The sequence below is a fragment of the Vanellus vanellus genome (assembly GCF_965231255.1).
Source record: "Vanellus vanellus genome assembly, chromosome: 9".
NCBI lineage: Eukaryota > Metazoa > Chordata > Aves > Charadriiformes > Charadriidae > Vanellus > Vanellus vanellus.
This window is the reverse complement of record NC_138914.1, coordinates 24,324,293-24,350,173: the sequence shown is the minus strand read 5'-3', so window position 1 is coordinate 24,350,173 and position 25,881 is coordinate 24,324,293. Positions and strand designations below refer to the sequence as shown.

The 25,881-nt window shown below is 43.0% G+C and overlaps 1 protein-coding gene across 1 annotated transcript in view; it reads right to left on the bottom strand.

Moving 5' to 3' along the window:
- Positions 1 to 25,881, bottom strand: part of FBLN2 (fibulin 2) — a gene marked incomplete at its 5' end in the record, with an annotated part of 79,818 nt that overhangs the window by 52,482 nt on the left and 1,455 nt on the right. The window lies entirely within an intron of this gene.

The window sequence follows — 25,881 nt, the reverse complement described above, 5'->3', positions numbered from 1 at the left end:
CGCACTGAGCCACGCTCCCTTCGGGGAGGGTTAGGACCACCAACAGAGTTTATTGGCAAGGCTGCTTTTAGGGAGGAGTTGTTTGTTTTTAAATTCAAGTTAAATGCACTGCAACCACATTACAATGAAAGATTGGCTATCTGGCAAAAGACAATATAAAACCTCTTGGGATCACAAGCTTTCGAGGCAATTTGTTACAAAAACTTTCATATAAAATATGAATATTCAGCTTTCAACACCAGGAAAGTACCATCCACGTGGTTCAGGTTAGGATCACTCTCTTTTAATCTTCTTGTCTCACCCAAATTACACTGGGCAAAGGCAGTAGTGCTGTGCATGCAGCTGTGACCATGACCTGACTCTGCTGCTTGTGTGGCGCTGTACCACATTGATAAAAGCACCAGTAACCCAGCTGCCGGGGCAGACAGAAGTAACTATAGCAGCAACAGGCCCCTACAACACTAAGCAATGTCATCTGTGTCCAGCTGGCCTGCCGTAGCTCTGACCCTGGAAGGTTTCTCTGTTTCACTACTGGTTTTTGTCTCCGAGTCTCTTAGTCTTCTCCCTACGCTACCTGTACACATTACACCTATTTTCCTTGACACTTTTTCCTTAACTCCCCCCAAACACTATCTTTTTTCTGACATATTTTTGGAAATTCTTTAACATAAAAAACCTATCCCTTTCCCTTCATGTTAGGACACAAAAGAATGATCCAGCATGCCCATGATTACTGATGCTACAGTTACTGGCCACCGCACTGCTCCCATGCTATACGTGTTTCCCCATGCCCTTTATCAGTCTTAAAACTTTTTTGCACACGCACTTGCTCACTCAGCAAAGCTTCTGATTTCAGTCAGGACTCCCTGCTCTTTTAAAAGTGCTATTAGCCCTCGAGCTCGTATTCAGCAGGTATTAAAGGTCTGAGAAGAGGAGATCCATTATACTGTTGGCAGCACCAGCGCATGCTGTGTCTGCGCTGCACCACTCTGCTGCACAACTCCTGTTTGCAACCACCTCAAGCCAATGGATGAAATCAAAGTAATACGATACTTGCATTGAATTGGTAAAATTGGAAAAGATTTTATTCCTGTGCAGTGCTTCGTTGACTTTTATATGACTTCTAATCTCCAGTGTCTGCACGTGAACTGACTAGCACTGTAAGCGAATGAATAATATTTCAAGAACTAGAGAACATGGAAACCTGAGTTAACAGTTTCGTGAATTCATAACGATATTAAGATGACTTACATTTACAGCATATGAAGCAAAACTGCCTGGCGTAGCGTAACAATTTATTATTTAAGGCTAATTATTTTTCCACACCATCATCTGTTAGACTAATGATTAGCGCAACTCTGTGCACTTGATTTGTGGATTAAAGTTATTTAGTGAGGAAGTAATAAGGAATACTGAAAGAAGTGAAAGAAGCCTTCATTTTGCTTTCCACGTTCTCTTCCTCTCTACAAATTTTCCCCTATTATAGTTGCTTAATTTCCTAGGAGCGGGGAAATTGCTTCGCCACTTCCAGCTTTCCAAGGCTTTATGTCAATTTACCTCTATGACACAAAAAGTTTAATGACATGAATTGTCACTGGGAATCAGTGATAAAATAGTTATTTTACAAACATCTGTACAGGGGGGTTGGCACGTAAAAAACAATAACAAATGAGGAAAATACACTGGCATTTAAACACAGAAGGTTACATTAATTCCCAAGAGTCAACGTCTGCCTTCAAACAAAATCACCCCAAGACCAAGAACAGCCCAAATTGCCCAGTTCTCTGCCAGCAACACATAGAACTTGAACAGAAACAGTACCGACAGGTAAGGCTTTCTAAACGCTATTTCCATGGAATAATTCCAAAACACTTCATATGTTTAAGAAGTCAATTAAATTTGATATGTTTGCTTGACATCCAGTGATATTTGCTAAAAAGAAAGACTCAACATTTTTAACTCTTGATGTAATATTTTCACAACCCAGTCCAGTATAAGAAAACAAGTTACAAGTTGAACTTATTAACTATGTGTCCAGCACCATCCATTACCAACTCCGTTGGAAGAATGCAAGCGATCTGAAATTTTACAAAGGTCCACCTACAATCAGCAATTAAAAAAATTATTATCAATTTTAACTACAATCACAGCTCCACAAATGCTCAGCCCCTCACAATTTTACCCCGTTGCAATGCGCTCACTTTTTTAGTAACTATTTTATTACTTTAAATTCGGAGGACAGACTGACCTGACAATAATTAGAATGACTTCAAACTGAGGATACTTTCCCTGTAATATGGCCATAAATTTAAATCCCGGCAGTCTAACTCACAATAATCTCTCTCTATGCATGTCTTGAAAATCTTCTCACTGCCTTAAGAAATGTTTTGGCTGCTAGCATGAGGCATTGTTCCCATCTATAAAGTTATGTACAGCACAGCTGAGGTCATCTCCATTTCATACAGATCTCTTGCTCAGATTACTTTTTCCTTCCTTTGTCACCTCAGATAAACAAATGGGTCCATCGCACATCACAGAATGATTTTTTTTAAAGTAGGATCCAAGCTCACATGCAATTTTTATATATATATTTTTAACCATCTTATCAAGGTACTGTTCCATTAAGAGCAGTAATATTCGCTTATGAGAGCTGGTGTTATACAAATCCCCCTCCCAATCCTTCTTCTCCCTTAAAAGAAAAGATTATGTAATTTTTCATGCTTTATGAAAAAATACATTCATTTCCTTTTTGAAACTGGCAGGATTTGAGAAAACTAGGGTACAGGGATAATGACAAAAGAGAAAGAGGCGGTGGGGCTAACGTCCCCTGGGCTCCTGACAACAGCAGGGAGGGACAGGCTCCTCCAGACAACAAGGAAAAACATTTAAATTGAATGCCTGCTCCACGTCACTCTCTCAAGCAAAGGTTGCCAATTCTCGTGCCAAAAGCCTTTGCAGGTGCCAAGTCACATCAGCTGCCAAGTCAAAGGGAGGGGACGCTGAAGGCATGGCTCCTGCACAGGAGGTGCCAGCAAATTCCCTCAAGCTGGATGGATGGACCGGCACACCCGGGTCCTGCGATGACCCCCCAACACTGAATGGAGCCCTGTGCGCTGCTCCCGGGGGCAAGGACCCCCGCGGCTGGTGCCTGGGTGCAGTGCCAGAGCCCTGCGCCAGCCCAGGGCTGCAGGGAACTCCAGGGCCACTGGCTGGCTCTGCTCGAGAGCAGCCCAAGTTCCTCCTTCATCCGGAAAAGGAGCCAACAGATGAGCCTCTCTAGGCTGAAGTTATCCTTTGCGAGCAATTCCCAGCTCTGCTGACACTGGGGAGTTCATGCAAACCATGTGCATTGTTCGCCTGATTTACTACAACTGTGTAATGCATTCCTGCCTCCCCCCCCCCGGAGGCTTGGCTCAACTAGCCCCAGCTCACAGGTATGAGCATTATGGGAGTTATGATTTACTTCCACGTAGTTACAAGTTTATTTCAGCAGACAGAAAAAAAAAAAAAAAAAAAAAAAAAAAAAAAGGAAAGGAAAGAAAAAAAAAAAGAGGCCAGTCCTATTAGATCCAGAAGATCACACTTTCTACAGCTTAATCTGACATTGTGACAAATGAAGATCTGCCTTGTCTCATAGTACATGGCGTTGGAATGACATTGGCAAGGATTACATTTGTAAATAAGCCGTAACTGCAGTAAACTGAAGGACACAGGTCAAAAAAAGCGATGCCCTGGCAAGAAGCCAACAAGAAGTAAGAACTACATGTACTACTAAGTTTCTTTGACTTCCTTAAAAACGCATAAGGATATTCACCAAAAATCCCCCACACTTTACTTACTATTCTGTGTCTCTTTACAAATATCTGAGAATTTGCAGTGGCAAATATACCCATGTCTGTAAAACAGAGATGAAGCAGCAATTACTTACCTATTTCTATTACCCAGACACAATGCTCCTTCTTTTCTGTTTCTTTTTTTCATAGGCTTTCACAAACTGCAACTGACAGAAGTGGACCTTTTACTTGTAGGGACTGATGCTACTTATCACAACACAGTACCCAAAGTAAATTATTTTGCGTACATTAATTGTGCAAAGGAAGACCAGCCTTAAAACTGTAATGACAGCTGAAGTAGGGAAGCTGAGTGCATCTTCAATCAGCCCAGTCTCTACTCTGTAAGCGTCGTGACAGCTTTAAGCCCTGTGTGATGCAAAGCTGTTTGCTTTGCCAGACTGTAAGAAGAATGAGTTAGCTTTTGCTTTTTCTCTCCTGACCGAAGAGCCTGAGCGAACGACCTTACATTTCACCATGCTAAAGTGCAAGCAGTCCACATAGCCCTGTGCAGGCCTCCTTGTTACTCATCGCTCCCTCAGCCTACGTGTCATCGACAGGCTTCAGCAGCAGTGACTGTGAATTTTAAATTTCTGATTAGCAAAAGCAAAAGAAAAACCCTAAATGCTGTTACAGGACCCCACTGGAACAGCATGCAGATTCTCCTCCACTCTTGTGGCTTTTTCACTTTCATACCTCACGTCAAAAAGAAATACCCCCCAGAACTGCACATGGCACATCTCCATAACAATTTCCAATCTCATACATTTTTGAAGTTGTTAGCCAGACTTGTAGTTGAAGTTGCCAGAACGATAAGCGCTATCAAAGATGTCCAGCTCCTGGAGAGGCTGGGAGGCCCCCAGCGGAGGGAGGCAGCCCCACCGGGGTGCCCCAGGGAGGACTGTGCTGCAGACACACAAAAATCCTCTCTGCAGCATTTCTTGAAATAGCTGCCTTCCTGAGAGTCAGATTGCACAACCAATATTTAGAACAATTAACAAAAAAATAGGCCTTGATCTTTTTAAAATTGGTAGGTCCACACCTTCTCACACATGCACACACATTTTTTTCCATTTAGAAACTGGGAGAGGAAAGGCAGCTTTGCTAGACTTTGAAATCCCCTCCCCAGAGCAGTTTCCAAGCTCTGAGGAGAGAAATGGTTGAACTAAACTGGTTCAGCCCGTATCAGACGATACTCTCTGGATCCGCAGCAGAACCTGCATTTGCCAAACACCGATTTACTGCTTGGCGAGGTCAGGCACCAAGCTGAGTTCAGTTCCCTTCCTTCCTTTCAGAAAACTTCAGCGACACATATGAACTGTTTCAGCAGCAGCAAGTTAAATCACAGCTAGTTCGTTAGTTAACTAAAACTATTTTTACTTTCCGCACAGACACACGGTGTTGCTCCTCTGCTTCAGTCGCAGAAACCCTTCTCATATAGGACATATCAGTCCTGCCTTGACCTTCCCAAAACCAGGTATCGCAATGTCACAAGCCATCCTCTCCTCTCCTCTCCTCTCCTCTCCTCTCCTCTCCTCTCCTCTCCTCTCCTCTCCTCTCCTCTCCTCTCCTCTCCTCTCCTCTCCTCTCCTCTCCTCTCCTCTCCTCTCCTCTCCTCTCCTCTCCTCTCCTCTCCTCTCCTCTCCTCCCCTCTCCTCTCCTCCCCTCTCCTCTCCTCCCCTCTCCTCTCCTCCCCTCTCCTCTCCTCCCCTCTCCTCTCCTCCCCTCTCTTCTCCTCCCCTCTCCTCTCCTCCCCTCCCCTCTCCTCCCCTCTCCTCTCCTCTCCTCCCAGTATCAAACCTCTCTCAGGCTGGAAGAAGCCCAGGGCAGAGCCTCCCCTGCACATCCGTGGAGCCAACCCTGCATAAACCCGTCTTTACTTAGGCACAGATGCGGTGCAGCCACAAAACTTGCGTGTCACTTAGCAAAGCAGCACCATATTTATTCATGTCATATTTCTTTCAACACACCTTCAAGTGTTTTTTGATCGCCACAGGGTGACGTTTCACTGGTGACACTGCAGGACCAGGTGGATTCGCACTGCACTGGAGCTCTGCTGTGCGAGAGGCTTTCCTGGACCACAGACTCTTCTGCTCAAGTCATAAGTACAGGTCCAGTGAAGAACAAGTTCAAAATCATGATGATAAATGCAACTCCTTCAAAAAGAAATATATTCTTACATTTTCTAACGTGACTGTTTCTGCAAATGGCAAAAACAATGACAAAAAAAAAAACATATTCGTAGAGTTGGGAATCATTTAGGGCTTCATTCTGGCTGTATCGATTCCATCAAGTATCAAATATACAGTAAAAGAAATATCTCTAAAGTAAAAGAGAAAGTTTCTTATTCTTCTCTTAGCTAACAGGGGTATTTAAAATCAAGCTCCATTAAAGCCAATAGAAACTACAACAGCCTGCTACCTACGCAAGAGATAACAATTCCCATTTGTAAAAACACAGCCCTGAAGTGACAACCCAAAGTTTTAGAGTAATAGAGAAACCTGCTTATCTGCTCATTAAAAGACAATTCAAAAATAAATTTCTCATTCTGTTGAACCAAATCACTAGCAAACAGATAGCTATTCCATACTACTAAATAAATCTTTGCAAGCCTCAAACTCTTAATTTCTTGATTGTAGTTGTAATAAATACCAAGAGCTTGAGGCAATACAATACGCAAGAGGACTGAATCATTTTTTGGCCATACAAAGAGCAGATAATTTAAAAACTTTACGTAATCTTAACAAACTGACAGCTGAGGTAACCACCTCAAATGACAGATATATCTAAAGAACCATATGAAGCATGGCACTATCCCAAAACTCCTCTCTCTATCATCATTCATCGAGTGAAAGCCAGTGTCAGTGTGCAACTTTTAATACTGGAACCTGTTTTCAGTATGGAAAGAAAACCTTTACCCAAATATGACCAAAAAACAATACAAAGAGTGGAAAAGTCGATTAAAAGTAAAGATGATCTGCTATCATGAATCGGATGTACATCTTGCAGTACAAGTGGCAAGAGGATAACTCCAAGTAGTACAATGGGAGTGCCAATTCAGAGCGCTTAAGTAATGAAAGCCCTAGAAAAGCATAACAAATTATTTATTCACTGAAATGTGCTGCATATAAAACATCAGATTCCATTTTGCTCATAGAAGGATGAGGATGATGTAAAAACGGAGAAGAAAGCTTACCTGTACGGCTCAATGCTACTAATGAGTTGGACAATGAACCTCCTGACCAGTAACCAACACGCAGTGGAGAAGGAGAGACTGACTTTGTGCAAGAGGCTTTAACTTTCTCCTCGTGCACATCCCCATCACCCACAGGACTCCTGCCAGAAACTTTTGGTGTTGCTTCAGGATGAAAAATTTCTTGGAGCCTTAAGCTAACAACAGAGGTAAGTCTTAGATGTGTATTTACAGCCAGGTAATTCTAGCAGGAGGGATAGCCTTCTGACACCTGCACCCTCCGCTCCTTTAGCCCAAATTGCAAAGTGAGAGGCATAAAAGGCTCTGCTATACACTCCAAAGCTGACAAACATGTCACACTAGCAACACAAACATCACACAAGACTTGCCCGCAGCTGTACCGCAGCTCCGGGGGCTCTGAATTTAAATGTGCTGGAACATACTGCATGGAGGAATATAATGCTTCAGAGCACTGTAGCCCTCTAAGCTACATATTCAACAAGGATTTCTTTGAATGCTCTGGTTGTGTTGCTTAGTACACCAACCACCAATTAGCTTTCTTAAAACTTTATATTTACCTATAAATTTCAGTAACAGAATGTCAAACCTTGTAAGAAAGGCGACAACTGACACACGCAGAACTCCATACAGACCCATGCACCACCCATCTCTTTTAACTCCTTGAAGTAAAGTTTAATTGAAGCTATAGGATGCACAGATCACACTGGGAAATCATTACACTGGCAAACTACTCACTGAAAATCCGAAAGGAAGAAAGATTTGTTCCCATTACAGATAGAGACAAGGACTCAGAGGCATACATTTTGGCAATCTGGGTTTCTCAGCTGCAGATTCAAGACTTGAGACAACCTGAAAACATGAAATATGAATTTTTAACCTAAAACTTTCTTAAAACTTGAGTTAAATTCAAAAGTGTAGCCAGCAGTGCCAGTGATTTTTAAGATGGAAGGAGAATGAAGTCCTTAGCAAGACATATATTTTCACAGAACAATAGCAACAGGAGAAGATGCTGCTGATAAAGAAGCTGAGTCAGACCAGAATAGACAGCTTGAGAGCATCTGCAAAGCAGAATGGATGCAAACTCTGCTGTGATGAGTCACCAGAGATATGCAGGAAATGAGGATTACTCAAAACAGGAACAATTATCAGAGCAACATAATGTTTTTTAATGGGAAATTAATGTTTTATTCAAGTGATGTTTGCTAGATGTAATTCCTTGTACCCAAGCAAGTCTAGAACTCCAGCTCCACCTTTAAGATTTGGATCTGATTTTCTGCTCAGTTATGAACTCCCACAATTGCACAAGCCTCTTGAAGGACAGACCGTGCCTTTTCACAAGCTGGGAAGCTGAGTGGTATAAATCGGATTTATCATACATAATGTAATATAGATGTGGATGAACGAGGTTTTTTTTAATAGATAAAAGCTCTTTGGGAACAAACATTTATCCCAGTATATAGTATAAAAGATAAACAAGCACTATAAAGTCTTCCATAGATTTTTGAGAAAGACTGAACCACAAAGAACGTTCAGCTCCAGCCTTATTCAGAAATGTAAACAGAGTAAGGCGGCTGGTTGTTGTCCCCAGCCTGCAAGCAATTAAGCACTAATTCTCTACCACCTACTGAGCAAGAAATTGGAGAGGAAATACGACACAATGTTAAATATGCACTTCTCAGGCCAGACTCAACCGATATGTTCTGTGTATCTTCATCATCTTCACCAGATCAGTACTGATTCACACTCCCCGTCTAAAGAAGGAGAGATGAAATGAGAAATCTCCAAAGGCAGAGCCATAGATGTTTTCCTCAAAGTGAAGGATTTCCAGTGTTAGCTGCGATTGTCCTGATACATCCAGTGCCGCCCACAAAGCAGAGGGATAGGGCGAAACATTTCCCATTTCCTTCAGTGGGACTCACTTGTGATAACCAAATCTTTGAAAAGACCTTCACACATTTCACCAAACATTTTCCACTTTATTTGCAGATTCTTTTTCACTGAAAGAAGATGAAAGGCTTAATTGCCTTATCTGTAATTAGACACACATTTGCCACACATTCCTGGGACAAATAAACTGAATGTACCTTAATAGGATGCTTTTATCCACTTGAACTACTTTAAATTTGCTGCTGCTTTGTGGCACAGTAACGTTTAAAAAATAAAATCAAACCCAGTCCCAGGAAAGCAGCATTCCATGGCATTTTTCCGAGCTCTACAGACCTCCTGGGGCAAAAAAAAGGAGGAAAATGTTTGGAGCATGAAGGATTTTTCCCTTCCCAGAGTCTCCAGGCCCATGTGAACCCTTGCTGGAACTGCTGAGTGACGTCAAACACATCCGCATCCTCTGCGGTGCGGCTGAATCACTGACTGTGGCAACGCAAGCTTCGGCATGACTTCTCAAACCCACTCAGGTTTCATCACTCAGGTCCAAGTTTTGCTTTGGCGGACAGACTAAAAGCTTTGTCCAGACCTCTATTTTCAATTTAGACAAGTAGCTATGGCAACTACGATACTATTTTAAACCATTCCTATTTAGCCGCCTCCAGGTTGAAAGTAAAATAAAAAAAATACCAAGCCCACCCCACCACCCACTCCTCTCACAGCTCAGAGCGTGCAACAAAGTAGGACATACCTGTCTGCTAATGTCCCCTCCCTTGCTGAAAATTCCAGCAAGTCTCCATTTTCTCTCTTTAGTGATTTCTGTGGGTCTGAACAAGAGAAATGCCTCAATTTGGCTCTCATACTCTGAATCCAACTGGCTCCTCTTCGGTTCCTCCTTGCTGCAGTGGCCTTTCCATGAAGGTGCTCCAGGTGGACACAAGGAGAGATGCTCGGAAAGACGGCTCCCCCACCACGGGCCTGTCACCACACTGCCCACAGAGCACGATGGTGGGGGCAGGACTGCGACGGGGGCTGAGCAGAAACACGTACGCGTTTGACTTCTTTTAATTTGCTACCTATTTACAAGGTGGAGTGGGTTTTGTTTGTTTATTTTTAAACACTTGAGAATTTGTTTTTCTTTTTAAGGAAGACTGTGTGGCTCTCTCTTCTTATTTTTTTTTTTTTTTTTTAAATCTTTTAAATGAAAGGTGATGTTTCTGGGCAGACTTATGACTCCAGGAGATGGAACTTTACAAATAAAATCAAATATCAGATTATTTGAAACATGTAGGATTTGGCACTCCTTCCTTAATTTTGTAGGCAATGTCCAAGACATACATGTCCATGCTGGAAAGTCTTTATTAGTCTCCTTTACAAGCATACACGGGACAACACTTGACAAGCAACTTGACCACATATTAGATTTTCATTCTTCCTTGTTCTTAACATGACTTGCTACAAAAGGCAGAAATTTGTCAAATTAATCAATTTGCGTAACTGGCAGTTACGGAAGAAAAAGCCAGGCAAGTCTGAGCTGTGAGAAATGTTGCAGTTAAATGGGAACCCAGGTGAAGTCTGTTTACATATTCTTGTTATCAACCTACAGTTAGAAATACATGTGCTGTGTTGTGTTGGTTTTGCAAACCAGCACCTACTTTGCATTACTTTGAGGATTTTCTGAGCCTTGGGGCTCAACACAGTTACCCAAGCAAAGGCTCCGTGTTTCACTGAGGATACCCTGCACTATGGCTTGACCTCAAGCTACCAAATCCACGGGGCTCTCTACAGCACTACACTTTTAAGGGACATGAATTAAGTCTCCATCCATCTATACGCTAAGTCTTTATGTTGAGCTAGCAAGCATTCCTACAGCACCATGCAAACCTGTGGAGTAATTTTGCCGCTTATAAACTCCTGCTTACAAAACTTCTATGTTCTATGACATAAATTGTAGCAATGGCCATCACTACCGCAGAGCTGAACTCTTCCCTGCTTGACAGACTGATTCAGAGAACATGGTAGGAAGTATTTTAGTGCCAGACTGAGGTGGTTTTTTTAAGTATACACAAGTAGTTAAAAGCTGCTCAGCAGTTTGAAAGTTAGTAACCAAGTCTTACTACCAGGGAATAAGAAAAGGAGAGGGCAAACAAGATAAAGGCATTTTCCACTCTTACCGCACAGCTGGAAGTTACTTTGCAGCCCTTTTAAGACATTTGATACCCTACAGTCACACACAATCTATAACCAGTGTTGGCTGTATTTACGCATTCATCCTGCATGCTCTCTGTGGGTAACTTCTGTAATGAACACCAACTTTAAATTCTATACTATAGCTCAGTCTGCACATCTATGCATGTGGGCACAGCCGTCTCCTTACTCTCCACCAGCTGCACGCGCAGACAAGCCCTGAAACCGGTCCACAGGAGCCCACATGTAGCACTTTCTCCTAATTAGATCGAGACAGGGCATAGATAAAGCCTGAACTTTACCTTCTCAGTCCTATGAAAGGCACTGCTGAACAAACTGGTGCTGTACCACTAGCGCTACCAGAGCAGCAGAGAGAAGGAGACAGGTTATGAAAGCAGATAATCTGCTTTCCGTTCCTGGGAGGATGCACAGACAGGGCAACACACACCCATGTCTGCCACGGGCTACGACACCAGAAATATTGGTCCTCTTAACACCCATTCCTAACTTGCATTCTTCTTCCACTGCACCAAGACTTGCTCCTTCTTATTTGTCATCAGTGTTGGCGATTTTCAGGTTCTGAAGAGTCTGGAGCAGATTCAAGCAGCAAAAGAAAAATCTCAGCAAGGTGGCAGCAAACAGCCAGCCAAAACAAACAAGTCAGCTTTAGAAAACCTCTCTAGTTCATCTTTGAGATTGGAATCAATCACCATTTCAGCAGTGTGGTCCTCTGGCCTTCCAGGAAATGGATTTATTTTTTAATCTTGCAGCATTTATATATTTTTGTTTCTTGCCATTAAAGCATATAAAATATGAAAGTGCTGTGAAGATTTCTTCACTAGTACCAGGACCTACCGGTGTTGCAACTGCACCAAAATAAGCCAAGACTTGCTCCAAGAACCACAGTATTCTGACCTAGTATGAAGGCAACACACAAGGATGATTATCATACTAACATCTTTATAAGATAGTGCAATTACTCTGGGTTTATAGAGTAGCAAAATAGTTAATTGGTCTTTAACACCTGAAAGACAGAGCTATATTCATCTGCAAAACAGACCATAATCCAGATACTTGGGGTCAGGTGCACAATTAATTCCTTGGGGGAGTTTCTGGGACTTTCTGTGTCAGATTTGGAACACAGCAACACAAACCTCAGTTCTGTTAAACCGGCACAGATGGGGCAAGCGTATTCATCTATCAACTCCAGGTCTTCTTTTCTAAAGGAACGTGGTTCGCGATGCCGGATCAATAGGCTTCAAGCCCCTTCCTGCCGGCCATGGGAAGATGGGCTTATTCGTGACCCTCAGCACCGCGTTGTGCTGTGGGCTCAGTCAGTGCTATTGACTGCATCTCCACAAACATCCATTACCCAGACATTCAATTTGTGGAATTTACAAACAAAAAGACAAATGGCTGTAATAATGTATTTGTATAATGATCGTACATTTTATGAAGTATTTGTTTACTATAAATTAACTGTAAGATCTAGGAGAGGAATTTGCGCCTGACCAAAAAATATAACATACAAACAAATACGTTTTTTTGGGGCTGCAAAGAAAGCCTTGTGAAGCGAGACCAACTGTTGTATGTTCGTGTGAGATGTAAGCAGTTTTTTCTTAAAGATACCATTTAATTTTTAGAATTTCTAATGTTTAGCAGTTACCCTTCACCATTTTATAGTAATATAGGAGGAAGCAATAGGGCTAAAATGAGTGCGTACCTTACTGGAACTAACAGGGTTAATGTGGCATTGACAGGACAGGATTTGACCTTCGAAGTCTTTTTTCAAGATATATTACTGACTCCATTTAAAAGCTGCATAACAGCGAGCAATCTCTCTGAAATATCAGGGTCAGATTTCAAGACTGTGTAAAGTTGTTCACCATACCGAAATGGGACTTTAATATTACCTAATAAAGGTCAGATCCCATAGTTTAAGGGAGTACAGACAAACAGCAGTGCTGATGAAGCGTTCCACCTTTGAAGTCACCGATGTTACCTTAACACGAGAGCCGCTTGCTCTGCCAGACTGTGCTGGCATTCTGCAAGGTCAGCACTTACCAACGTGAGAATGGGGACGCGGGACTGAAAGGATGCTTAGTTTCAGCCCCAAAGTGTTAAACTCATTTAACCTTAGTACAGGACTGTGAACATAAATAGTAAGCCTAAGCCGACCTTTCTGCCCCATGCCAGAATTTTTCAGCGCACCAAATTATTCACACTGAAAAACAAATCTAACTGCTTGACTCCAAAAGCTCCTTTTTGGAGCTGGTTGGTTAAATTCATGAAGAATTCATAAAGAATAAGAAAACCAGTAGTATAAACTCTTTTTTTTTCATCTAAACTGGTTCGTTTTCACCTAATGCCAAGGCAGCGAGAGTCCCTGCCTGTCCCACAATGGATTCTTGGTAATGCCACAGTATAAACCTGCTCCTCTTGTCCCCGGGGCCAAGTACAAAGGAGAAAGAGTGCAGACACTACCGGGAAAATTGCTTCCCATAGCCATAGGCTGAGAAAGTCAAAAGTCCCTCTTTCGAGAACATACATAAAGCACATTCATTAGTTTAATGCAACAGCCCAAACTTCTGAGACCAGTGCACAAGATTTTGGAAAGCCTCCAGATTTATCTTCCACCTCACTTAAAGATACAAGCAAAACCACAATTTGCTTGTGATCACAGTCAATCCAAACTAATTCAAATTGAACATTTATGTGACCTTCTTATGTAAAACCTATTCATTGCTGATGTTTACTATACTTTTCTTTTGATTTCAACGCCATGAGTTAAGACAATGCTTATCAACTTTGATCCAGAACCAGTAAAAGTACAAATTTTATCATTAATACACGAGACATTACTTAAGTGCATGTTATCTTCAATGAAAACAGTTCCTCAGAGTAAATCTCTTACAAAATCATTTGGCTAGAAGACTGTAGTTTTGAATCTGGAAATGAAAACTACTAGTAGTTTCATGCAAGGCTATTCCAACACAAGGAAAATTAATGCACATTGCAGAGGAAGAATTCTTGGATAAGAGGGAGAACTATACTAATCTTCAGCTGCTTATAGGCTATAAACAAGATGTTTTATAGAAGTAGCTGAAGAATTACAACTGGGTCTACTTGAGCAGTAGAGAGAAACAGCCATCAACTGAAAGCTCGATAGCCAAATACTGACAGCGTTTGGCAGAGTTAGTGGGTGGGTGTAAGGTTTTCCATGCCACCAAGCAGATAATGGATTGACCTAATACGCTTATCTAAAAGTCCTCCTCCTAGTGATTTCTCAGAATTATTAAAAAAAAAAAGACTCCTTAAACACCATTAATATAGCTGAAAGTTTCCCATTCTGCTTGTTCAATGCAAAAGAGCTCTTTAACCTCATGGAAAGAAAAAATGGAAATGACCACTATATACAGTAAAATCCATTTTCATTAAGAAGATATGTTTTCATTAATGAACTTTAATTTTTTTTTTATGACAAACTAGAGAAGTTTGAACATGAGTCTTCTACAAAACCTGTCCTCGCCAAACACAGTGCCTGTATGAGGCACACAAGGCTATCCGCTGTCACCGCTAAGCCAGCTGGAGAAGATGACATGCTTTTCATTTCAGGGTTTGCTTTTCAGGAAATTCTGTTCCCCACCAAAGCAAGGTTTGTGTTTCTGGGATTTCTTTTGCGTGTGCCATGTGCTATCAGCACACAGTACTTTTGGTATTAAGTATAATAAATTCTATTTTACAAACCCCTGACGGCAAAATATAACTGTTTCCCAACTCCCTGTAGGATGTCTCAGTCACAATACAAATACAAGAAGCACTTTTGATGCTTCGCTTCACACAAGTTGTATAACTCCATAATATTAATCAATTTAACTTGTGGTCTGAAAATTATTCCAGTAAGTAGCACATACAATGTCTTTCAAAACTCCGACAGAAACTAACATATAAATAGTGAGAGGTGAGAAGAAAAGGAAACTGAAGTATAGCCAGATGTTCTTGTTGCAAGAGCTCATTCATTTTCTTCTCAATTCTGCTCCCTGCATGTGAGCCAGCTCCAGTCAAACTCCAGCTCCCCTGCTCCAAACACAGCTGATGTTGTTGCTCACAATGAATGTAAGGCGGAGGTGAGTGCTATTACAGCGCAATGCCAAACTGTAGCCCTCACACAGTGCTATTGACCTTACTACTAAAAAAATACACCAAAAGCGCCTCAGTGACACAATAAGACCAGAACATATAGTGTAAAATTGGCTTAAAATTTCTTAGACTGTGTATAATATCCATGGCAAATGCCATTTCTTCCCATCTGGTACTCTTCTGTACTCTTTTCGACAGTCCTCCCTGATGATCCTGTACTGAGCACTTACTTGCCTTTTCAGTTTATTTGAGTTTTGGTAACTTGTTGACTTCCCTACCACCACTGGAGGCACGTCTTCCTCCATTTCTTTCCTGCAGCTCTTCCAGAAGAGTTCCTGTACCTGTCCCCAATGCCTGGTGGCCAACACCTGGCTGAAAAGTCCCTTTGCTGGGCCACAAAGACCCCGTGTCAGGCTGCAAAGTCCCCATGCTGGGCTGCAGCCCCCCGCAGCCACTGCAGCACTCAGGGGCCGCCACTCCATCTCCAACCTGCAGCTATCAGCATGCCCCAGAGTGCTGACTTCAGGAGAAAGGACACATTTCCTTAATTGTAAAGCCACAAAAGTTGGCTCCTCCAGGCCTATGCGGAAGGGGAGGAGGAGACACACAGCAAACAGTGAGGGGGAAAATACACAATGAGGTCCAGCAACTGCCAAAAAAAAGCAGGGAAGGCAAAGGTGCAGCAGAGATGGCTAATGCAGGAGAGAAGATGCAAATTCTTCTTCTCGAAATAGAATTTCATACAAAATAAAGCTTATCCTAAGCACTTTACATATCCTTGAGACACAAGCATGTGCTCAGTTTAAATAACCTTGCTGGAAAGGTGTACAACACTGTGTACAAACCTGGTACTTGTGTGGTGCAGGTCACTGGAGATGCAAGCAATAAGCTGCCCTCTGAATGGTAACAGGAAGGCCACAACGTTTCATTGGATGATTTTCATTATTTTTAAGATGCGTCCTATACACAGAGCAACAGTTCACAAGAGCACCAACTTTCACAACATCTTTTAAAACTTACTGATGCAAAGCCTCCCCTTTCATGCAACTGTTTATACTATTAAAAGGTTTTAAACCCAGAGTTGTTGGAGCCATAGGCATTTATTTTAGTACTTGGTAATTCCAAACTAGGGTCAAACAATTCAGGCCTTTCAAATGCAATCAGCATCCTAATGGTTCACAAAAGCAACCAGCACTCATAGCAACGAGGAAGAAGGAATTACTGCTCTGTGTGTTTTTCTAAATTGGTTCTTTTTTGGGATATGAAGTTGCAGCCAGAACCGCACGCAGCACGACCAGGCCGTAGAAGAGCAGGCAAGGCAGCTGTGCACGCGTAGCCTCCGCATGCTGCCCACGCACCCCCGGTAGCCCGAGCCCCCCCTTGCTCCCCAGGCTGTCTGCAGGGAGCAGCTGCCTCCAACACCACAGAGCACCCACATTAGCAACCGCTACCGCCTAATCAGGTACTCCATCACCATCAGTGCCTCCCAGTGATGGAGTAAAATCCAGTAATTCCACCAGGCAGTGAATAATTGCGGACCCAGAGGCTCTGTAATGTCACTGCTTACAAACTCATTCACGGCAATGTGCTTGGTGGAGTCACAGCCGCTCCACGCGTAGTGTCAGAGCAAACACAGGGGGCTCCAGGGGCCCCCCTGCCCCCCCAGGCAGAGGCAGGAGAGGGAAAAAATGCGCAGTGGAGGTTTGCTGGTCCTAAAGATAGCACACTTACTTTTTCCCGCTTTCCCTCTCTCAGACTTTGGCTTAGCGCCAACACCACTGGTGCTTTGGGATCGGAGTTTAGGACTTTTTGGTGGCTTTGGAAGAGATTCGGTCATCTCAGGCACAGCACAGACAGACTGGGAACAGTCTATAAAACATAAAACCTGCTCACACATAAAGGTATCTTTATAAAATTCCAATTACTGCTGGCTTGTTACCTAAGAATCCCTAAGAGGTAAGAGATATTGCTCACTGTGAGGCCCAGGGTAATGAAATTACAAATCCTTTCATGAGTAAGCATATGCTAGAAAGCTACATTTATTTGGCCTACATATTTGAAACTGTTCAAAAGGTTATTGTCTCACTAAATTTGGATCAGAAATTACTACTTATATTTGCCTTTCTCTAACAAGGAGCCATACTCAGGGTCATTTGTAATTCCTCAGTGATCGATGAGAATACTACAAACACTACTGCAAAGAAGTCTCATTTAAATTCTGTTTTCTGAAGAGGTATCAAACATGCATAGAAAAAAAAATACTCTCAGATATATACTATAAATAACCAGCAAATGCAGTCCCCTTGAGAAACCTGGTGAGCCCAACAGCCTTGTCTTTTCAAGTGGTTAATTAATTTGTACAAGAAAACTCCCATTTTATTTCCATAGTTTGTCTCCAGAATGTTTTAATTCCAGAATTGAGATCAAATGCTCTTGTTGCAAACCACGGATGGAGCTAACTTTTCACAAAGATGATGTTTACCTCTACGAAATAGGTACACGGGATGGGTTTCCAAAAGTATTTTCATGGCATCATAGGTTAGGTGTTCAATTACAGTTGAATTTATTATTTCAACATCTAAGACTTAAACTATCTTGGTAACTAAATCCCATGAAGTTAAGGATATCTGAAAACCTTCGTCTGTGTTCAGTGTCACCGGGGAAAACCTGTCCCATGCAGATGTTGCCTTTCGGGCTTGTGCCAGAGCCAGAAGTGCCAGCTCCTCCAGGGCAGGATGGGCCACCGACACTGCCAACATACACTCCCCAGCCAGGTGTGAATGTTTCATCCTGTTTCACTTTTTTTCTTCAAACACTCCCTGCACCTCCCCTGGGTGCCAACGCTTAACACAATGAATTTCCTTATAAAAAACTGCTCCAGCCAACTGCATGAGTAATAGTCCTTGTGCTGCAGCAAAAAGAACTCAGTGTATAAAACGCGCTATCAGCGGATGGGAAATCTGACTACACCACATCATTGCACCAGATGCTGGGAAAAAGACCTTGCTCTTCAGAATGTATTTAATGAAGGCAAGACTAGTAAGATCTGAAGGAACGCAGATGTTTGTCCCACCTTGTACTGCACATTGTACCTGCTTGCCACGGTTCCCAGTGATTCATAGCTCTATCTGTAAGATCACACTTGGAGGAATTGTTATCTCCATTTTATGGGCAATTCAGGAAGACAGAGAGCCACCTTCTCTAACATCTCTAATTACTAGATTGGCAGGTACTGGGGTTTAAAAAGAAAAGACCTCAAGACCTGAGCATTTCTGTAAGGTGTTTAGGCTCTTAAAAATCTGCATACATCCAACTATCACAGGTTATGCAGACGGTTTTTAGTAAAGCATGGTGCCGAAACTTGGCATTCTGTATACCAGGCTTGTGCTTGCCCCACTTCACAGATCTTCACATCTTTAAAAAAAGATCGTCTAAACCATTTTCTCTAACTGAAGATCATGAGCTCCCGGTTCAATATACAGCCACCACTTAAAATACTCTATAATAGAGTTAAGGACCAAAACATCGTCATAAAAGCCAGTCACAAAGGTGTTGCTAACCAGGAGCTCATGACCTTTGGTTAATATCACCATTTTAGCAGAGATGTACATGATGAATGGAAGAAAGTCTGCAGTAAGGAGGGCTTGGAATCACCAGGAGGATTCTTGCAAAGAAAGAATAATGCTCCAAATTCAGAGCCCACAGCTTTGAGAGGCGTGCTGAAGCCCCACCAGCTGGAACACCAGCAGCAGCGGTCTGACCCGTAGCAGTTCCCAAAACACAAACAGGCAAGCAGCAGTCATGCAGCAACACGTCCAGAGACATCATCTAGACACAAACACCACAACATCAACACTGACCCCAAAAGTACGCTCCTGGGTAGGGCAAGTCCGGATACTCCAAATTCAGCTGCTGCCTGCATGCCCGGGCCGGCAGGCCGGACCAGCCCTCCCGAGGTGTGCTCACATTCCTCATGGAGGACTATTTAAAACACTTCATACAGGCCTAATGCTGCATCCACTGCAAGGCAGAGCTTTGGAAACAGAAAGCCAGGCCACATCTGGCAGTCCAGTGCCTGGACATTTGGTACCTTTGGCTGCTGTTTATTTCAGAGTCTGCAAATCGTTAGCCTGAATGTACTCCTCCATGTTGTTGGGGCAGGCTTTGGTCTCCCCGGCACCCTTTGCTCATAAATTCATGCCACAAGCAGTGTTCAGCACACACATACTCGAAATTACTGGTATTGTTAAAATGGAAAGCACCAAGAGGGCCCATCCCAGCACAAGTGGTTCCCTTCATCTTGCTGTCCAACCTAAGCCCCTTCTTGTCCTTTTAGATATTGGAAGAAAGACAAATTAAAAGACAGGGATACACAACCATGGTGACTACCGCACCTTGGACGGGTTTCCTTCCAAATCTTGGGTGCAGAAGGGCAGACCTAGCCACGCTTCATCCTGTGATGCTCCACTCAAGCACAAACTTGAAATGACAGGTCCACTGTCAGCAGGGCCGGTTGGCGGTGGCCCAGCAGCCCAAACCTGCCAGCTGGCCCCAGAGAGGGCCCTGCACAAGCTGTTCACAGCTTCACCGCCATCTGGGCCAGTAGAGCAGAGCGAGCTGGGGGTCACAGCATTGGGGTGGGCAAGGGAAGGGGTCTAGGAAGAGCTTGTGCCTCAGAAGCCATGAGAGGATCAGGCCCTCACATACCATACATGGTATTTGTTAATTAGGAAGGAAACTGTTGTATTTTTTCTTTTTCCTCCTAAACTGCCTCCAGCTAACCAGTAAGGTATGAATGCCATTTTTGGCAGAACAGCTAGATCTATTTTGTGTTTCTCTCTTAAAATGCTTCTTAATTTTTTAGTATTTTAGTCCTCCTCTTTCTATAAGTATCCCATTCATGCTACCTTCCTCTATAACCTTACTCCGAACTCTAACTACCAAAGAGACAACTGAACGCTGTCACCTGGGGCTGTAATTCATGCTGAGTCACGCTTACTGGCCCAGAGGCTTTTTCTCCCCGCACTCCACTCTCCCGAGGTTTATTTTTATTCTTCAGTTATCCTAGTCTGAGGGCTTAAAGCTGATTTCTTCCTGTTGCAGAGAGCACAGGGATGAAGCAGACAACACAGGACTAAGCCTGAGGTAATTCAAGTAAATGTGAAAGACGACTTTACCTGATACCAAAAAATACAAAGTAACTGCAAACAGAGTTTGTGTTTCTGAAGCACCATCTACAGAATTCTCCCACCTCCAGTGTGTTTTAGGGTGGCAGGAGGAGGGATGAAGGGTCAGTGAGCTCAGGGAAAGCCTTGCAAACCCTCACTGTAGGTCTGCTTTATGGATTTCTTGTTTCCTGTTTGCTCTCAGATAGGACATTCAAGGCCATCTTTCTTCATGAGCCTCAATATCCGCATGAAACGTGCAGTAGATGGGATGACTGACACCTTAACTGCATCCTTAAAAGTTACACGAGAGCCTCCCAGTACCTCCTACCTGATCAGGATTCACATGCAATAAATGCCATTCTCACATCCACTAATCTTGGCTCGCAAATATTTACTTGGTGCAATTTACTTCAGTTGGAGAGCAATTACCCTTATCGCTAAAAATGACCATGATAAACTCATCCACAACCGGTGATTTTTTTTAAGTGGAAAAATACCTCTATGCTGCAAGACAATGGTTCCAGCTAGACACAAATTGCTATTCAGTCTGCCAAAACCAGAACGCAAATCATAAAACATTCACAATGAGGCTATTTGCTACCTGAGTTACATTTATCCAAGGAACAGCACTCAACTGCCAGAGCACAGGGAAATAGAAAAAAAGTGGGAAAATCATAACAAAACTTAACAGTCAGATCTTTAAAGAGGTTTTATTCAAGCCTCTCCTGTTTGGGGCATTTTTAAGATGAGGAAATTGGAAATAAAGAAATTAAAACTCTCTCTGTTTGTTGCTCTTGCAGTAAGTGACAGGATAAGATCAACATTTGGAAAGAGACTTTATAAAGAGAATAGTCTCCATTAATCTCATCCCTTCCCTTGGTGAAAGTACTTAATTTCCACTTTTTCAGCTGAGTAATTACCTCTACTTTATACTTACAATTCCTTTAGGAATGGAGTAACTAGCATTTGCCACAGAAACTTCGATAGGTCTGTCCGTTGCTGCAGAAAGTTGCTCTTTAGTCTATATTCAGGACCTATGACAAGCGCACTCGTAGACAGAGTAGAAGACAAATGTCTCCACAGCAGGGAGTGCTACGGGCTGGGACAGAGACCCCTGAGCAGTAGCAGCGACCCCTATGAGAGGCAGGAGAGCATTCACAGGGCTCACGCAGCCCTGCAGACCTGGTGCTGCGCTTCCCGCCTTGGAAATGGAGAAACCAGCTCCCCAAAGTTACCATTTCACCAGCGGGTTTGCAGCGGGGCCCATTTCTGTGACTGCAGCAGCACCCATGGCCTCCCTGGGGGCCATGCTGCTCTGGAGAGCCACCAGTGCAGGCCTGGCCTCACACAGCACCTGGATAAGCAGCAGAACAGTTGGTTTAGAAAAGCTCAGAGCAGCCAAAAAAGGAGAAGTGAAAAAAATCCCAAAACAAATGGCAATTCAGTGGAGTCCATGAGTGAAGACGCTAAATAGATCATCCTAGCTGGCTGATGTGAAATACAGTGCAGTATTACATCTCGTTGTACATGCTTGTGTCTAACAACAGTGGCTTTTTCCGTGCAGGGTTATTTCCATCCCCGGGCCGGGCACAGCTCAGCACATACCCTAGGGCAGCCTCCTCTCCCAGGGAACAAGGCACGCCTGAGCGAGAAGGGCAGCAGCGCGTGCCGGCCTCACAGAGTTGTACTGAAACACAGACGAAAAACCAAGCGCAAAACGAGAAAGAGAATCGAAACACAAAATTACCCACCTTTCCTGAGCACCAAAGTACTCCACGTTGTTTCCACCATTAGACTACATATGAGGCAACAGAGATTTGGGAGCTGAAAACTCAGCTACATATAAAACCAAAGTGAGATACATAAAATATAAGTAATGAAGCCAAGTTTTTAACCAAAGGCATCAGGGATCCAACCGCAGCTGAGTTCTGGTGCCAGGATATAGCTAAATTGGAAGAATAAACGCAATAGCCATCTAACTTGGGCTGAATTTTTAGTGGCAGCAAATGTTTTTGTGAAGCCACCTATGCTTTTCTAAACTCTGGAGAAAAAGTAAGACTACCAAAAAAAAAAAAAAAAGTATCTAGAATGTCCCTACAGTCACTAAAATGTATCTCTCAGTGATTCAGAAACCTAGATAAATTTATGTTTCCAGAAAAAAAGCAATTAAGATGAAATGTTAATAACCATATTGATGATTTCAAGGAAGGCAAAACCCCCAAAATAAAGAAAATCCATCCCCATACACAGACTGATGAGAAAACCAGGAAAATTCAATTAAGTGCAAAAACCCCAAACAATCCCCTAAGCCAGCCCTCCTCTCTGAGGCAGCCACTGCTGGAAAGGCACGGCCACTTCCAGCCCCTCGAGCTGCATCCATCTTTCCCACACACTGCGACCCTCTGCAATCACACAGCGTTCCCAGCGGCCAAATCACCCTCCCCGAGCTGTGAGCAGTGGCCTCTGCACCCCACAGCACCGTGTCCAACAAAATCTGCGCTTGCTGCTTCTGGGAGCCCACGGGCAGGGCAGGGTGCAGCCAGCAGCCTGGGAGCACCTACTTGTTTTGAGACACAAGCGACTCCATGCCTGCATGAGGGCTGGCTCTTGTCACACCCCAAAGAGATGGACAGGACCAGAACACTGTTTTGGGGCCGCCCATGTGCAGCCTTCGAAGGAAAAGCCCAACTGCACCCAGAGGTGCGGCACAACACCGCTGCAAGAGTGGCAGCCTCATGCGGAAACAGCAAAACGGCCTCGCGGGTTTTAAAGATTAGGGGATTGATGCAGTTTACATCATGCTCCTGGTTCTCGAGGTAGAAAAGAAGTTATTTGGCAACTCGGGTGGATTATGCCATTTTATAGTTAGGAATACATGTACAAAATTTATGTTTTCATTCTATAGCTGAAGGCAAAATTAATTTTTCTTTCAAGTCTGACCAATGTCTTCACTCACCCTCTATCACTGGCTCAGGAGTCACCAAAGAGAGAGAGATGATGTATGTGTTTTATTATTTGAAACATATGGACCTACTCACATGAGTCACAATCACATCAATTAAAACAACAATAACAAAACAAGTGAAAATACAGCAGTGCCTAGGCACGAGTGCTGGTGCTAGCCATGTCAAGGGAGATTCCGGATTTTTAGAGAAGGTTTTGTAGTTCCTTTACAGCCTGTAGACACCTGCTTCCACCAACTATTCCTAATGAGAATGCTGGAGCAGATGGGGCATGGGGGCTGCCTGGCCAGGCCCCACTTGCCAGCGGCCGTGGGGTGATGCACATGGTGCAATGACACTGGCACTCGTTCCCGGGACGTGCAGCAAACAGACAACCAGCAGCCTCAGAGGTGCATTGCCTACAGCCAAACAGAGACTGCTGTACTCCCCAGGGCTACTTACTTTCATTTCTACTTCTCTAATATTTAAAGGAATTTATATATACGTATATATCTCGGCTAAGGCAAAAATGGCATCCAGTGATTTTCAAGCCCGTTTTTGTAGGCTAGGCAATTCATGCCCGACACGACATCCATCACCTTTTGCTCCTATCCAACAGGCATTACAACCTAATCCAGACCCCAACCAGACCTGTCTCAGCCAAGCAGTTCCCAGGAATCACAGACTGGAAATCACCCAAGGAGAATCTACGATGTAGCAGTTAGCTCTGCTGCTAAACACTTTCACCCCAACGAGCTTTCTTAAAACCTCTCATTGAAAATTTCAGGACGGTCCACCCATCTTTCCTTTTTGAGAGAGGAAATAAAAGGCAATTTAATTTTAAATAGATTTTTTTTTTGAGCTACATCAGAAAACAGGTTACTGCATAGTAGTCCTAACTCAGACCCAGGTATTAAGGATGCACAGCTCAGATCAGATTTTGTGGTAGGCTGCAACAAACATAAGGGAAGAGCTTTGCACTTAAGCTGCGTGGTAATACTAAAATCTGACTACAATGAACTCAGTGCACCATGTAGGCAGATGCTTTTTGGCACTTGCATTTGCACAGAGCAGACGAAGATATTCTGGACACATCCTGTCATTCGGGTTACACAAACTGGAAGGCTGGAGTCAGTTCACTGCTTTCCTAGGATAATCAGCCAGCCACCCCTGTTTGATTCATCTTTCACATAACAAAAGGAGCTAGAAGTAAAATACAATAGGCATCCGTGAAGACAAGGTGGCATAGAGGTAAGGCTTGGAGCACATTAGCTATCTACTAAATCACTTTTGAAAGTCTGCGCTTCCTAATGGCATGGCTCAGGATGGTATGTGCACTCAGCTAACACCTTCTCATTTGAAGGCACTGCATTCAAACACTGCTGCCTGGTTTACTCCTACAGTGCAGTTGAGGTTCTTCAGGTAAGACTGGTTTCTAGAGTTTTGGTGAAATCAAGAAGCCAAGGGCTGGCTCAGAGTATAGCTGCTATCACTAATTGCGAGGTCAACATTTACAACAAAAACGTAAGTGTAAGTGAAAGAAAAATGCTGCCATGTCCATTCACGGACCTCATACATCTTTTGTTTGGTAAACAGTCATGAGGTGCTGTTTGTGTTGGGACCTAGAATCTCAGCCCCAAATCTGCTCTCCTCCTAAGGCCCTTAAACTTCTTGAGTTGACAGCTCAAGATGTGTAAGGGCTACCTAGATAACCTGGGAAGAAATATCACCATCTAGGGAGTAATCAGTATTCTCTGCCCAGACTGCAAGTATTATACATCTGAGTCTCATGAGAACATTTTGTGCCACATCTTGAAAAAGGAGATATTCCTCTTGATTTGATGAAAAATGAATTGGCAATATGAGCTCTGTATGTGCTAATTTATAGCGATGAAGTTCGCATTCATTAGAGTAATGAGCATTGCATAAAGCATATAATCAACATTCACTGCAGATGTCAAGAGGAATCCAGAGGCAGAGGAAATACGTATACTTGCCACAGTTGATCATAAACATCATAAACTTCCAGCCCCCAAAAAACACAAAACAAGAGGCAGTCCTTCTTCTCCCTACTAGTCCTCAGGGGTATTTGAGTGTATCTATCAAGTTCTTCTACTAATGAGCTTAGACAGCCTTTCAACCATAGGATAAATATTACAACGAGTGCTGTAAATATTTTTGTAGTAGAAGCACAACTGTTTCACTTCCTCCCCAGCAAAACACAAAAGCTACAAATGTGATTACATTCAGTTTGTAACTGAAGGATCCAAGCAGATAACTAATTAAATCCTGTTGTGTAGAGTAAGATGTTCCTCTAACATCACATAAGAAATTAAAAGCAAGTAATGGAAGGAAAAGGTTGCAGTTTAATAAATCACTGTCCGAAATAAAGTTAAAATACCAGAAAACACCAGCCACAGTCTGCAAATTCAAAGCAAGGCAGGCAATAGTGAAATGGTATCTATCATGTCAAATGAAACACAAACCATCTTGTGAAAGAGATGAAAGAAGGTAACTGG